Genomic DNA, 16,426 nt, shown 5'->3' with positions numbered 1-16,426 from the left:
GGGGGTGGGAGGGAGGAGTAGGGGGAAGATATAGCAACTTCAGAAAAGAAGCATAGTGGTAAGATTGAGGGCTCGCAGGCCGGGAGGAGAAGCTTAATGTGAGTGGGGAGCTGTCTAGAGTTAGCCTTGGAGAGATCCATTCTTCAGGACCCGATGGGGTGCTTGCTGAGGGCAGGCGCTGTGCCTCATTCACCTCTCTGTCCACTTCCAGGACACGACATAAGCCCCCACAGAAAATAGGTCTGCTGTCAGAGTTCCTTGGCTGCCTGAGCAGCCTCCTTTCCCTACCCCCTGCCCTGGCCTTCAGGAAGCCCCCGCACCCAGACTCTGCTCAGGGGAAGATCTGAAAGTCAGCCTTGAGCGGAAAGAAATGCAGCTGGGAGGCAGGAGACCGGGTCCCAGGCAAGACACCCTCATTGCCTTGCTCTGTGTCCTGGGACAAACTTCTTGCCCTCTGGAGCGGTCTTCCCATCTGACCAGCACGAGGAGGCGCTGTGGTTTGAGAGCCATTTTACACCAGAGACTCCTATCTTCAAACAAATTCTTAGGTGGAAGTCCAAGAGGTGAAACATGTAAAGCAGAGCTGCACCAGTGGATGCCAGGAAGGGGCCTGGAACCTACTTGTGTGGTCCAGGGGGCCGGCAAGGCCAGTGTAAAGGGTGCCAGGATGGATGCTTGGATCTCTGGGGGGCTGGCTGCCCTACTGCTGCCTGTCCTTTCTGCAGCCTAGGGCTGGGGATGGGGACGGTGGTGAGGAGATGGGTGTCTAAGTAGCTTTGGCAAAGAGCAGGCAGAGTCCCTCCCCGATTGCCCTTCTATTTCTGGGAGCCAACCTCACCCACAAAGATACAGTGATCCTTCCTGGGGTCCCTGGGATGGTAGGAGGGGCCCCAGAGAAAACACTCAGATTCCAGGGCCTCTGGATGCTTAGCAGGGCTTGGGGTCCTGAGTAGGAGGATAAGGAGAGAAGAAATGAGGGGAAACCATGAGATTTGGCATCAGAAAGTGCCTGGTGCCACCGGGTTAAGTGATCTGGGGCAGCCACAGCCCCTCTCTGGGTCTCAGTTTCTCCGTCTGTACCATGAGGGATGAATTTGATGCTATCCTCAAACCCTCTCATTTGTGACTGGAGGAAGGATGGGGTGGGGTTGGAAACTGTGCTGTGGGTCTGAGTTTCCTAAGAGAGACGGGAATTCTGCTTGTAATTCAGAGGCAGGGGTGGTGGGTACGGCACCCGAGGCATGGAGGGGCTGGGGTGGTGGTGAGCTGGACTGGCAGGAAGGCTTAGTTTGAGCCTGGGTTCTGCCACTGAATCGGTGTGTGTTGTCTGCTCTTGGGGCCACATTCTCCCCATCTGTGTAAGGGGACCAGATCCAGGAGTCAGTGACTGTGTCTGGAAGCAGACTGGGGCAGAGGTCTGGAACTGGCCCAGGGCCAGGGTCCCACTGTGCAGAGAGCCAGGAATGGCTGTCACAGGTACGGGGAACCTGAGAGTCAGGTAGGGTGCAAGTGCTGAAGGCAACTTAGGGGTCAGGTGGTTTACAGGTGGCCCGAGGAAGGCCACCAGTTGTCCAGGGTCCCAGAATGGGCTGGGGGTGGGGCCAGGCCCAGAACCAGGACTCCTGACCACCCATTTCAGCTTTTCCTCACAGGAAGCCCTGATTGGGAAGTGCAGGAGCAATCTGAGAAGTGGGGAGACTGACCCTTCCCTGATCCCTGGGGAGCAGGGAGGACAGAGGTGACACCTGTGGAGATTGTGGCGCACAGTGTAAGCCCAGACAGCGTGGCTTCCTCTCCTCTGTGCTAGAGACTGGTGATCTAGGAGTTTCCAGCTGCCCTTCCTATCTTCCCACAGGGGTGGGGCTGGGGGTGCAACGGGGCATTGGGATTGTGTAGAGGCAGGGGCATGAGTCTGGGCTGAGAATACAGGGAGGAACTGAGAACAGAGGCTTTTCCCTGCATCTGGGGTGGGATGGGGTAGGTTTGCCTTGCAGTTTCTGGAATTCCCACAGAGACCAGCATTCCTCAAATCCCGAGGAAGAGACATCCCAGGCATGCACCTGCACACACCCACACACACATAACCACACTCAAAACCAACTCACATGTCGCCTACCCTTGACTGGTTACACAATTGGTGGGATCCAGTGCAAGTGAAAATGTTGGCCCCTCGTTAAAAAATTATGCAGAATTTCAAGATGATGACAGCAAGCATTAAACCAAGAGCAAGGTCCTTCTGAGTGCAGGGCCCTGTTCAACAGCATAGATCTCACACCCATGAAGCTGACCCACCACCACTGAGGCACACACTCCTCTCCCTTCAGGAATACACAATTGCAACCAGGTCCCGGGTTGCTGGAGCCTTGCACTGAGCCAGAGCCCTTCCCAGCTGGGCAGGTCCAGCTGCCCCGACCAGGGCTGCTACAGTTCCCTTACACCCACCCCTCATCTTGGCTGCCACGGTGTCTTCCACCCTCCTACTCCACACACCACCCTGCCTGCTGGCTTGGAGGACAGGGGGATGCCAACTCCTCCACCCACCCTGCCTGCCAGCCTGCAGGGGAGCAGCTGTCAGTGAAATGCCCATAATAGAAATAATATCCAACACTTGAACATTAACCATGCCCCAGGCGCTTCTAACACTTTACAAATATTAACTCTTTTCATCCTCACAACTTAATGAGCTGGCTCTTGTTATATGTCACCATTTTGCAGATAAGGAAACTGAGGCACAGAAAAGTTAAGTCTCCTGTCTGAGATCACACAGTTAGGAAGGGAGCTGGGATTTGAATCCAAGCTGTCAATTGTTGCCATGGCGCTGCACCAGGAAGTATGTCAGGCACTGTGAACCCAGAGCTCCCATGGCCTCTTGTGAAAGGAAGGAAAAAGGTGATTATGATGCACCATCACCTTGACCAGGACCCAGGGACAACCCCGGAGCCGCGGCTGGGATCAGACAGCAGAAACAGAGATGATTGCCTTAATTACAGTCTTACTATTTAGGAGATGTCTGAGCTAGAAATATATCCCTTTTTTCTTTCTAAAAACAGAAATGTCAAATATATAATGAAGGCTCCTTTTCACTGACAACGGTTTACGTGGGTGGAAAATGGAGAGTCCACATGGTGGCCAGTTATGGAAAAGACTTTCCCACTAACTGGAATGAAGGGAAACGCACTGTGCCAGCGAGTCCTGGGCGTCCAACTGGCCTCCTTTAGTATCATAGACCTTCCCATACCTACCCACCTTCTTCCAGAGTTGCTCCTCTCCACTCGGTGTGGCCCCCGAGCGCCGGTCTGAACCCTGTGACTCCGCCCCTTCACATCCTGACCATGACTGATTGGTCCAGGAATGCGTACCCGGTCCAAGCGGACCAATCAGATCTTTTGTCTAGGGATTGCGGCTCTGCTTGTCAGCCGGCTTGGGCTGGTCCCTGACCTAAGAACAGGTAAACCTGTTGACGGTAGAGCAACTGCCTTCACCTTCACTGCTGTTACACCAAAGAAAAGAGGCCAGAAGCTGTGTACAGGAGAAGAAAAGAATAAAGTAGGGATGAAAGGATATGTGGGGGCTGCGATTTCTCTTCCTCCCCTGCATCCTTCCATAAGATAACTCCTGCTTTTGTTTCAGTTAGCCTGAGAAATTGCTGTTACTTGCAGTCCAACAGCCTTTTCTAAGTTTAAACTGGAAAACGTCAAAGAAAAATACCACAAAGTCCCTGAATGTGTTAGCTGTATTGGCTTGTTGAAAATGACAGACCCCAAAGGCACAGAGGTCCCTGTGTCCTGGGAGTGTCTCCAAAGGACGTTTGAAGTCATCTGTCTCTTTGTCTTGAAAATACTTCCCACAGTGGAGAGGGCTTTCCCAAAAAGATATGAAACCAAGTGTCCTTACTGAGTTTATGATTAATCTCTCTATCCAAAACTTATTCCCTTTGTTGTCCCCACTGACCTCAATCCTGTGCTAACTGAGCACTCATCAACCAGAGTCAGATAACTAAAATTGCTGTTGTCAGGGACATCGTTAATGCACTAAAATTGCTATGATAGATAACCATCATTAATGTACAAATTCAGGTTGTTTCTCCAGGGCAACATAAGCTCACAGACTCACGAGCCATGGACCAACTGGCCAGAGAATCACAAACCAGAAACACCCTGGCTCCTGAAACTAAGAAATGTCACAGAAATGTCACAAGACAGTGATTAATCCCAGCCTCTTTGTTCTTCCCCTTAAAAGAAAACCCCAACACAAAGGCCAAGCTGGAGTGGATCTGAGGCTTGTCTCCCATTCCCTTGCATGGTCGGCCCCCTGCAATAAACCCTTACTTTGCCACAAGCTCCTGCAGTCAGAGTTTGGCTTTCTGCACGCACCACAGGCACACGAGCCCTTTGCTCAGTTTCAGAAATGTGCTTTGCAAAGGACTCTATTAAACTTGGATCTGTCCTTGGGGGAGGGTATAGCTCAGGTGGTAGAGCGCATGCTTAGCACCTAGGGGGTCCTGGGTTTAATCCCCAAGTACCTTCATTAAAAATAAATACATAAATAAACCTAATTAGCTGCCCCCACCAAAAAAACTTGGATTTGTCCGGTGGTGTGCCCACAAATATTTGACAATTGTTTCTTCAGGAATCCAACTGTAGACATTATATACATATGCATATATATATTTATTATACATTTTACTGATATAAAGGATGTGTAGAATAGAATTTACAAATAACAACACGATGTAAGAACTGTTGATTGTAAATTCCATATTGTCAATTGATTCACCAGAAGGCTTTTGCTAATTTTTTTTTTTTTTTTGGCTGAGCATGCACTCTACCACTAAGCTCAACCCTCCTGCTTTTGTTAATTTTTGCCCAACTCTAGTATTTCTAGTCAACCTGTGGTTACAATTCAACTAAAATTTGAAATGGAGCTGCATTCCAGTCTGTACTAACTCTTTCCCCAGTAAATGTATTGCCATATAGTCTGATACATGATCTACTGTTACACTAGTCTCACTCTCCTGTAAATATATCCATTAAACTGAAACCTCTTTCAGCTTCAGCACTTCAATTTAGTTTGCACCGTTACTATTTGGTCCATCATTTTCTTTAGTCTAGAAAGTCAACAAAACAACAAAGCAAGGCCTGATTTGTAACCTTTGCCAGTTTCCGTGTTGTAAATACTCCCACCTTGGCCAACCTCAAGTTACCAGCGTGATGTCACCAAGCACAGAGTCGGGAAGAGGTGTGTGGAAGTGCACTGTCATGTCAAATTCCACTGTCAGCTACGATAGGTGCAGATAACCTCAAGAGAACAGAGAATAGTGAAGGGTAGTAAAATCATTAGGAAGGCATGACTTTTGAGGATTATTTTTATATAATTTATATATATATATATATATATATGTATTTTTTTTTTTTTTACTTGTAGCAAGTATTACTATCAAACCCCACTCATTGGGCCAGAGACCCTTGTAGTGTTAATGAAAAACTTGTCTCTCATGTATATATTTCTTTTTTGGGGGGGGTAAAAAAATCTTCATTGGATTATCTGTTAGTTATTATCAGAACACAATTAACCCAAACACTAGAAATATAGTACACAATTTGATAAATAGCTATTAAATATTAAAAGTAAACATTTATTACAAGTGTACTTCTTCAACAAATGGCTAGGGATTTTTTTCTAATTCATTTATATTTCTGGATGAAAATGAATTCCACAAAGAGATAGAATTCAACATTAAGTCTATTCCCATTGTTTGCTTTTATAGATGTAAGTAATGATAAACATTCATATAAACAAGTATATATTTCTTAGTTGTAAATTTATGCGATTGAATTTTGAATAATGCCCATTCAACAACCAGCTTGCAAAATTCCTGGAACTTTAGCAGCTGGTTCCTGCTAGTTGGTGTGAAGCAGTTCTGGCGCACTGCTGGTCTAGTCTCCACCCAAACGCATCCCATGAGACACTGTCAACAAAAGGGGCCCCATGACTGGAGTGCCTATGGTGAAGCCACATTTTCCCTGGGGGCGGTTTGAGCTGGTTTGTGACTTGGAGCAGAGGAAGAAACTTGGAGCAATGACTTCGTTAAACTCAAAGACACAACAACACAGCCAGTTTGGCACAGCCATTTTGATTCTGTCATTTCAAAATGTGAGATTTTTAAAAAAATTATTAAGTCCTCAACAGACATCCCTGACCCTTGGCCTCAGTCCATCTTTGCACCCCATTCTGGGTCTGAGACTCACCAAGCTTATCACAGTCTATAGTTGCCTATTTTCGACCCAGCACCCAGAGAAGCAGCCCTTCTCTCTTTTATTCCTTTTTTTAGTTTAATTTTTGTTTGTTTGTTTTTGGTGGGGAGAGGGAAGTAATTAGGCTTATTTATTTATTTTTAGAGGAGGTAGTGGGGATTGAACCCAGGACCTCATGCATGCTAAGCATGTACTCTACCACTTGAGCTATACCCTCCCCCAAGCCAGCCCTTCTTGTTTGCTGGGTTTTTCCATCTCCATCACCACTTGCTTGTCCCTCTTTCCCAGGGAAAAAGCAAAACTTCCACTAAGATTGCGATCTCTGCACAAGCCAATGTGACGGGGAAAATCGTTTAATTTTAAAAGAATGCAGTACCTGTTATACTCCTCCTCATCCTTCAAAACCCCACTCACATATCACCTTTCTGATATTTCATTTTCCAGCACTGCTGTGGCTATGACTTGTCCATATTCCTGTTATATTTACTCAGACAAGAATGTGAAGGTTTGTTTACTAATCAGTGCCATTGACTAGGCTGTGAATTTTTCCTCAAGGGCAAAGGCTGTGTCTGTCATGTGTGCTACTGTGTGGCCAGTGGCCAGTGGCCAGTACAGGGTCTGGCCCTGAGGGTTTTCTCAGTAAATATGTTAAATTAAAAAAACGGAATATATATTCCATGCCATGGGGCTTCCTATAAGCCCTGGGAGATGATGTCGACCTGGTCCTTCCCTCGAGGAAGCTCTCCTTGGGGCCCCTTGCACCTCCTCTTAATCTCTCTAAATACGTATTTCCCACTTGGACCCCTAAATGTCAGAGCCAGAGGGGTCCCGGGGCTATTTGGTCCTATTAACTTGGGCAGATGGGGAAACTGAGGTTTGGGGAAGGACAGGGACTTGCCTGAGCTCACACAGCTCATTCAGAGGCTAGAAACCAAGCTTTACACCTCCCAGATCGGGGTTCATCTGATAACTCCCTTCTTAGAGGCAGAGAAGCAGGCCTAGGCAGAAGATGAGCACAAACTCACACAGCAGTTGAGGGGCAGAGCCAAGGTTCGGGAATTCTATCCCACCCAGATCTCCCCCAGACCTTTTCCTTCCTTTGGGGCCTGGCAATGAGACTTGCGGGTGCCGCCTCCATGCACCCAGGATCAGGGATCAAGACGGAGGATTCCTCCGGTTCTCATCCGGGAGTTGAGGGAGGCACTCACCAGTTTGTCCACTAGAGGGCACAACGGAGCCCGACTAAGAGAGCGGTCCTCTCACTGAGCCTCCAGCCTCGGTTCTTCTGTACTTAGTCCAGATGGGAAAACAGAGGCTTTGGCAGGAGAGTGACTTGCCGAGGTCACCCTGAGAGCCAGAGGCAGAGCTGGCACTTGACCTGGGCCTCTTGATACCAATCAGGTGCATTCCTTGGGCGGCGGAAAGTGGCCTGGGGGCGGGGCTTCTCCGCCCGTTCGAGGTCCCCGCTTCCCCAGTCCCCTTAATCTTCCTCGCCCCTTCACCCCCATCCCCCTGCCTGGCCCCACACCAAGCTGTGCTGAGCCACATCCCCGGCTGGCATGACACTGCAGCTCTCCCTGAGATACACGGGCCAGTGCTGTGCCCCAGCCCTCACCCCTGCTCTGTCCAGGGCACCCCACCCTCCCCCGTGCCCCGTGTCATCAACACAGGTCTTTGTGGCTTCGGAAATGTTGTTGCTTTCTCTGCTTGCCTGCTTTGGGTGGGTGGAGAAGAGGGCTGGCCTGGGGTCAGGCGGGGTGGGCTCTAGTCACACCAGCTACTCAGGCACAGACTCTTGGTGCTTCAGTTTCCTTGTCTGCAAAGCAAAGATTATAGCAGTTCTGATCTCAAGGGGGTTTTGAAAGGATTAAATGAGATAACACATCAAGACTGAAACCTGCATAGCATCTGGGAGAGCCCGTGAAACCCTCTTCACAGAAGACAGAGGCCCAGAGAGGTCAGATAAGGAGGGAACTTCCGAGTCGAGTGCCAGGTAAGATTACCAGGCCATGACTCAAAGGTGTAAGAAGTGGAACTTTCTTTTTTTCAGTCCAGCATTGTGTCTAACTTAGGGTGGGAGAGGAATTTAAGTAGAATTCAGGCTTGAGTAGGCTAGTGTGTTTCCCAGCCATGTGTCTGCTTGGGTTACCTTGGTGACATCCACTGTCCCTTTTGCTTTTTAAAGAATTTAAAAAATTTTTATTATTATTATTATTTTATTGCATTATTTTATTTGAGGGAGAGATAATTAGATTTCTTTATTTATTTTTATTTATTTGTTTGTTTTTCAAGCCAGGACCTCATGCATGTTAAGCAGGCAATCTACCACTAAGCCATAGCCTACCCTTGCCTCCTCCGCTCCCCTTCCCCATCCCTTTTGCTTTGAATGGCCCTTCTGGGGCCAGTATCTCTCTCCACATCTTCTGGGTCATACTGGAGGGCACAGGAATCATTCTGCTGAGTTGGAGGTCACACTGTGATTTGGGGGTCATTCCGGTGGGTCCCCTCGGGGCTCTGGCTGCCACCTGCAGGGCCCTCTCAGGGGCCATGATGTCTCTGCTCCCACCACTCTCTCCATCCTTCCTCCTGTTCTAGCCTGGGGAAGCCTCTAGTCTACCTAACAGACCCTCGGCTTGTATGGAGTGCCAGGAGAGTAGGAAAAGGGTAAAATATAAATATTCAGAGAGAATAAACAGATCAATTACATCAGTACAGATTTCTGGAGTGTCTTTTATATACCAAGCTCTGTTCTAGGCCCTGGGGTTGCAGCTCTGAGCAAGCAGACACAGTCTCTTCTCTCAAGGGGAGCGGCAGCTCACAGACAGTGATGGTCACAATGGCTACCATGTTTGAAGCCCTACTATGTGCCTGTATCATCTCATTTACTCCTTCAAAAGAATCATGACATAAGTGCTGCTGTTATCCCCATTTTACAGGTGAGGAAATAGAGGCATAGAGAGGTTCAGTAACCTTGCCCTAGCTAGTAGATAATAGGGGTAGGATTCTGAGCCAGGAAGAACCAGGCAGTCTGAAAATTCAATAAGGTCACGAGGTAGAGAAGGGCTTGCTCTGCGTCCAGCGGATGACCCGTCCAGCGTTTCCTGAGTGAGAAGGTGGTGTTTGAGGTAAGACCCACCTAGTGATAAGAAGCAGCCATGCCTGGATCTGGGGACAAATGTCGCAGGCAGAGAGAATAGCAAATGCAAAGGCCCTGAGACAAGGATGAACTTGATTTATCAAGGGCTGGAAAGAAAGCCACTGTGGCTGGGAAGTCAGGTGTGAAGGAGAGACAGTGCTAGTAGGGGAGGGGAGGGGTAGATGTGCCCAGAATGGCAATATTAAACTCCATCAGGGGGTTTGCAGCTATCTGGTCCTCTTCCCTTGAGCTTGGCAGGGCCAAGCCCTACGCCCATAAACCCCAGGGTGTCATTATCTGCTGCCCTTGCCTGCAGCTGGGGCACCCACAGCTGGGGCCTCTTCTAACCTCTCATGGGTCCTGGGACACTGAGGACTATCTAGCTGCCAAAGGGAAGGGGGCCAAGGGTGGGCTGGAGTGGAGGGCCTGGGGCCCAGAGAAGGCTTTTTGGCTGATACGGCACCAGGCAGGAGATGCTGACCACCGATTCAGAGCTCCGAGGTCTGTCCCAGTGCTGGTGAAGGCATTTTGATTGGAGTCATTAAGATCACCCAGCCCTGATGGCCTGAACTTGAGCCAAACTATCCCTTACCGGCTCCCTTCAACTTCCTGGCCTGACTTCTTCCACCCCCAAGGACAAGAGAGGCCCCTCGGGGAGCACTAATTAGCACCCCATCTCTGGATTCCAGGGCTTTCTCCCTGCCCCCAGCCGGGGAAAGATCTCCTTTCAGAGACTAGGTGTTGCCTCCACCCCTCCTACTTCCCCCGGATGCTGGTGGTTCAGCTGAGGCCAGTGCAACCCTGTTTCCCAGGGCCTCTGGGTCCTGCCTATGGGGAATTTTCACCCATGGGTGCCTTTGCCCACGCTTGGAATGCTCTTTCAACTTCTGTTTACACTGAAAATTCCGCCTTCCTTATTCTTCAAGGTATAACAGGTGAACTCCTTCCTTCCTTTTTCTCTCTCTCTCTCTTTTTCTTTTCTTTTGCTTTCTTTCTTTTCTTTTGTTCCCTTTCTTTCTTCCTTCCTTTCTTTCTTCCTTCCTTCCTTCCTTCCTTTCTTTCTTTCTTTCTTTCTTTCTTTCTTTCTTTCTTTCTTTCTTTCTTTCTTTCTTTCTTTCTTCCTTCCTTCCTTCCTTCCTTCCTTTCTTTCTTCCTTTCTTCCTTCCTTCCTTTCTTCCTTTCTTCCTTCCTTCCTTTCTTCCTTCCTTCCTTTCTTCTTTCTTTTCTTTCTTTCTTTCTTTCTTTCTTTCTTTCTTTCTTTCTTTCTTTCTTTCTTTCTTTCTTTCTTTCTTTCTTTCTTTCTTTCTTTCTTTCTTTCTTTTCTCTTCTCCTTCCTTCCTTTGTTCTTTCCTTCTTTCCTTCCTTCCTTCCCTCCCTCCCATTCATTCATTCTGCTCATACATTTTGGGCACTCATTCATTGGGCTTCTGCCAGTCACTGAGGGCACAGAGTGGGTAGGACAGACCCTGAGGTCAAGGGGCGTATTAACTTGTGTAAGTGGCTGAAGATAAAAAAGCAGGACTGGTTACATACTGGATGGGTTCCGACGCAAAATAAAAATGTGAGACTCCTTGTTAAAAAAAAATTATTAAGAATTTCAAAGCGGTGACAGCAGAACAGTAAACCCGTCAAGGGGTGCTTGCTGATTATGGGTCTTTCTGCAGAGGCCGTACGCCCAGGAAGCTGGCCCAGTACGCAGGTGGTTCCATCAGACATATGTGGTGGCCGATGAGCCTGGGAGTCATCCTGGAGGAGGTGATGTCCACAAATTGCCAAAGGCCAGAGGAAAGAGATGCAAAGACTCTTCTGGGAAACTGCAAGTTTTCCAGGCGATGGTGAGAAAAGAGGCCAGAGGAGCAGGTGGGGCCAGAAGGTGCAGGGCCTTGTGGGCCGAGTAAGGGAGTTGAGTCTTTATTCCATAGTCAGTGTAGAACCATTCAGAGTTCTAAACAAGGGTGTGATGAGATTCTCCTTCTAAAAAGATCATTCTCAGAGATGGGGAAGAGCTCAGTGGTAGAGCACATGGTTAGCATGCACGAGGTCCTGGGTTCAATCCCCAGTACCTCCATTTTTAAAATTAAGTAATTAATTAATTTAAAAGATCTTTCTGGCACCAAATAAGAAATACAAATAATAAATATGTGAAACATATAAATAATAGTATTATAAATAATACAAAAAATAAAAATACAAATGAAAAAAGTTCCACTTCACTAGTAGTCAAATAAATCAAAAGTAATTTTTTTGTTGTTACCAAAAAACGTTGTTTACAATATCAAAACTTTGGAAATGACTTTAATCCACACAGATCAGGCTGATGCCCTTGTTCTCACAGGTCCTGAGAGGTGTGTTGGGGTTCTCCAAGCCATGTGACTGACATGGGGTGCATTCCCAGGGGGTTGATTTTATTTGATGATAAGTAATTTCAAACCATATTTTTCTGTTGAAACAAACATGGCTCTTCACACCATTAAGATGGTCAAAATAAAAAAATACAATGACAAATGTTGACAAGGATGTGAAGAAACTGGAACCCTCACCCATTGTTGGCGGGAATGTAACAGGGTGCAGCAACTTTGGAAGACAGTGTGGCAGTTTTCAAAATGCTAAACAGTATCACCATATGACCTGGAAAGGCAACTCCTAGGTGCATACTCAAGAGAAGTAAAAACGTCCACGCAAAAAGTTGTGTATCAATGTTTGTAACAGCATTTCATTATTCATTATAGCCCCAAAGTGGATGCAACCTGAATGCCTATCAACTGATGTACAAATAGAATTTTTAAGTGCTATATTCATATAATGGAATATTATTTGCTGTTTATCTATTTTGTATATAGTAGTTTGTATCTGGTAATCCCAAACTCCTAATTTATCCCTTCCCCCACCCCCTTTCCCCTCTGGTAACCATAAATTTGTTTTGTAAGCAAGTTCTGTTTTGTAAATTGTGTCATTTCTTTTAGATTCCACATATAAGTGACATCATCCTTTTACTTTTTAAAAGCATTTCTGTCTTTTCCTAATTTCTTAAAATTAGTATATTCAATCTGTGTCGTGCCCTGCCAGATGCAAATCTGGGAGATGGGACACTGGGGTGAACCAGGCAGATGACTTCCCTTCTCTCGTGAAACAGGTATATTTTATAACTGGGAGAAACAAAACCCAGAGTAAAGGAATACAGTTATTTTTTTAAAGGATGGAAAGAATTGCACTGGGAGGTGTGTCAAAGAACCAGCGGGAAGCTGGAGTCCGGATTAGGAGGCGGATGCAGCTGCTGGGCAGCCTGGGGGTAGTGGAGTGGGGTTTGCCTGGGAAGACTCAGCTAGTCATAGAGCATCTCTCAGCCCTCACGCATTGTGCACACTAATGCCATCCCTTCCACTGTCTCAGCCTCAGTTTCCCCATGTTAAAGGAGAGGACACATTCAGTGTGATTTTTGTTTTTAATAGCTCTTTTTTTAAATCACCCAGACTCTATTTTTATTTTCTGGGAATTGTTTTTTCAGGGCCGGGGGAGGTAATTAGGTTTGTTTATTTATTTTAATGGAGGAACTGGGGATTGAACCCAGGACCTCCTGCATGCTAAGCAGGTGCTCTACCACTGAGCTATACCCTCCCCCACTGTTTTTAATAACTCTTCATTGCACTCTCTCCCCAGCCCCTGGAAACCCCCATTCTGTTTTCTGCCTCTGTGACTTTGACTGCTCTAGGCCCCTCATCTAAGTGGAATCATACAGTATTTGCCCTTTGTGTCTAATTTATTTCATTTAGCACAATATCCTCAAGGTTCATCCATATTGTAGCTTGTATCAGAATTTCCTTCCTTTTTAAGACTGGATAATATTCTGTTGTGTGATATACACTAGGTGGGTTTGAGTTTCCTTCAACTCCAATGTTGCAGGATTCTCAGTGCCAAATTTCTGTCCTGCCTGGGGCTAATTGCTGCCTAGAGGGGTGGGGGCTTTGGCTACAGGCAGACTTTTCCTCCTGCTTGTGTCGCCAGGCAGCCTGGAGAGGGCCCCATGGGAATGAAAGGCTTTGGCTAAATACCTGCTGCCCTCTCTCTGAGGCTTCCATGGCCAGGTCAGGGCCCAGGGCAGGGCAGGGCAGGGCAAAGGAGCTAATGATAGCCTGCCAGGGGCTTGGTCATCCAGTTGAAACAGATCTCCATGGCCTGGCCTGATTACAGGGAGCCCTGCGCTTCCCCTCCCCGGGGCCCAGGCCGGCCCCGAAGCAGCCTCTGCATGCCCAGCTGTTCTGGGGCAGCTGCAGAGATGGGCTGGCTGAGGAATTTGGGGTAGCAGCTGCCAAAATGCCTTGACTCTGGGGGACAGAACAACACATACAACGCTTGGTGAAGCCAGCAGTTTCTCATCTGGGGGTGATTAGTAATAACAGCCACTATTGCTCGAAGTTTTAATACGTTCGTTGTGTGCCAAGCACTGAATGCAAATTATCTCATTTAGTCTCACACAGCCCTAGGAGGTTGTTATTGCTAACCCCATTTTACAGAGGAGCAAGCTGAGGCTGAGAGAGCTTTACCTGGGACCATGCAGCTAATAAGTGGCCCAGCTAGAACTGGACCCTGGTTCTGTGCTGAAGCCCGATCTCCTGCCCTTGGTTACGTGATTGGGTGGGACCTTCTTTGGTGAGCTGCTTGGTGGGGGGCAGACGTGTGGCCGAGTGTATGGAGATCTGTTGCCTTCCCTGCATCGACCAGGCAGCAGCTCTTGTAGCTGCTTGGTGGTTTCTGCTTCCAAACGTTCTGTGAAAGCCACTGCTGTAGTTCATCTCGTTTAATTCACAGATGGAGAAACCGAGGTCCTCGGAGGGGCAGGGAGCTGTCCAGGGTCACTCTGACAAGGTCCATGGCAGAGTTGGAATTAGAACCCAGGTCCAGCCTCCCAACTATGCTCTGTTTCTGGTGCCCTCCTGGTGGCCTCTGGTGGCCTCCTGGATCTTGTATGTGACCCACACAGCAGGAGGGCACTCTAGGACCTCATCTGCTCGGTCTGCTGGGCCTGGACACCTCACCTACAGTGACCCCCTCCTACAGCAGGCAGTGGTGCAGAGAATAGAGCATAGGCTAGAGCTCAGTCCTGACTGCTGCTACCTTGCTGTGGGGTCTGGGCGGCTCTGCTCTTTCCAGGCCTCAGTTTTTCCCTCTGTACAATGGGTGGTGGGGTGCTGACAGTTGAGGCCTCCAGGCACTGGGCAGGGGAGGAAGAATGGTTAGACAGGAGGTAACTTGTGCTTGGAGAGGAAGAAAGGAGCCACGGGGCCCCAGGACACCTGTCTTGCCTCACTCTGCTCTGGGAATCACCCCGGCTTCCGCCGCCCACACTCCCACTGCTAACCAGGGGACGCCGCTTGGCCCGAGCGTGTCCAAGCCTTAGATGACAGAGTTCTTGGTCCCCAAGGTTGCCCTGGGGCTGGTGGCTGCCCTTCCTTAGCCCCAAGACAGCCCCTGACCCTGGGGAACAGTGCTGGCCTCATGGGGGCTTAGAGGGGGCTGAACTCACTCACTCACTCAACACGTGGGTGTCAGCCTCACCCACCCACGTGTGCTCACATCCCTACGCATGTGCGTACTTGCAAACCCACACACGCACCTCACACAGCAGGGACTCTCACAGGCCAAGAGAGCCCCAAACTAGTTCTGATTTTTGAGGCTCCCCGTAAGTTAAAAATGAAGACATGCTGAAACAGGCTGGTCATAATTGTGGTAGGTTTTACGTGTTTTTTAAAAAATAAATTAACATCTTTAACACACACACACACATTCACAATTCCGATGTAGCTGAGTCATAAGATAACTGCAGGAATTATAAAAGATATGAGTTCACAGTGCCACGTGGTCTGCTGACAGGGTCTAGGTTAAAATTGTAGGATAAACATCCTGGTCTTCTCATCTTGCACATGATTCCCTGGGACTACACATCCAGCCCCCTTGGAGGGTTATTTTTTTTAACATTTTATTATGAATAATTTCAAGCATCTGGAAAGGTTGAAACAATTGTACAGTGAACACCCATCTCCTCACCATTTGGAATCTATAATGAACATCTTGCAATATTTGCTTTATCACACATCCATCCCTCTTTCCAACCATCCATCCATCCATCCATCCATCCATCCATCCATCCATTCATCCATCAATTCATCTCATTATTCCTCCACTCATCTGTCTGGTTTTTGATGCATTTTTTTGAAGCTCATGAATGTGAGGCCTGGACCGAATGACATTCTTTTCTCTCCTCCTTCTCCCCGACATTAACAGGCTTTGCTGCACTCACCTACGCATTCACACATACACACAGAGTCCCCGCATGTGCATTCATGGCAGACCTTTGATATCTGTGAAGGAAGCATCCAAAGACCTTACAGAATCTTCAACCCTATGACCCTTGGGGAGTTCATGCCATTTCCTGGTTTACTTCCCCCCAACACTTCTGGCAAGTGTCAGGGGCTCCCCTGCAGCTCCCCACCTGACATGTCTTACCTTTTCCACTTTTTTTATTTTTAGGGTTTTTTTGGGGGGGGATTCGATTTATTTATTTACTTGTTTTTGGAAGTGGTACAGGGAATTGAACCCAGGACCTAGTGCATGCTAAGCATGTGCTCTACCACTTGAGCTATACCCTTCCCACCTTTTCCACTTTCACCACAGTCTTCTCACTCACCTCCCAGCCCCATCCCACAAAGAAAACCTGCCCCAAAGATTCCTTCCAAAGCGTTATCACATCTGGGCACAAAGCCCACCAGACTGTCACTCCAGGAGGGCAGGGACTGTGTTGGACTGTTCACACCACATCCCCAGTACTGGGCACCCAGCAGCCCTCTCTAAGTGTCAGCTGAAAAAGGAACAAAAGCAGTCCAGCAGTACATCCACCAGGCAGCCTCAGGGGCAGCCGTGTCACACACGCTCACTGCCCTGCACCCATAACACACTCTGTGTGCATCTACGTTCACAGGTGCACTATGTGTGTCTGCACCAGTGTGAACAAGCACTCTGCACAAACCTGTCTGCCTGTCTC

The 16,426-nt window shown here is 48.1% G+C and overlaps 1 non-coding gene across 1 annotated transcript; it reads right to left on the bottom strand.

Moving 5' to 3' along the window:
• Nucleotides 1-12,933: 12,933 nt before the first annotated feature.
• Nucleotides 12,934-13,006, bottom strand: TRNAA-AGC (transfer RNA alanine (anticodon AGC)). The gene has a single exon. It is a non-coding gene; the product is annotated as a tRNA-Ala (tRNA).
• Between the last annotated feature and the right edge of the window lie 3,420 nt (nucleotides 13,007-16,426).

This window comes from Vicugna pacos, chromosome 13 (assembly GCF_048564905.1).
Source record: "Vicugna pacos chromosome 13, VicPac4, whole genome shotgun sequence".
Lineage (NCBI taxonomy): Eukaryota > Metazoa > Chordata > Mammalia > Artiodactyla > Camelidae > Vicugna > Vicugna pacos.
Note: the sequence above shows the minus strand (reverse complement) of the source record. Positions and strands in the feature narration are given on the sequence as shown.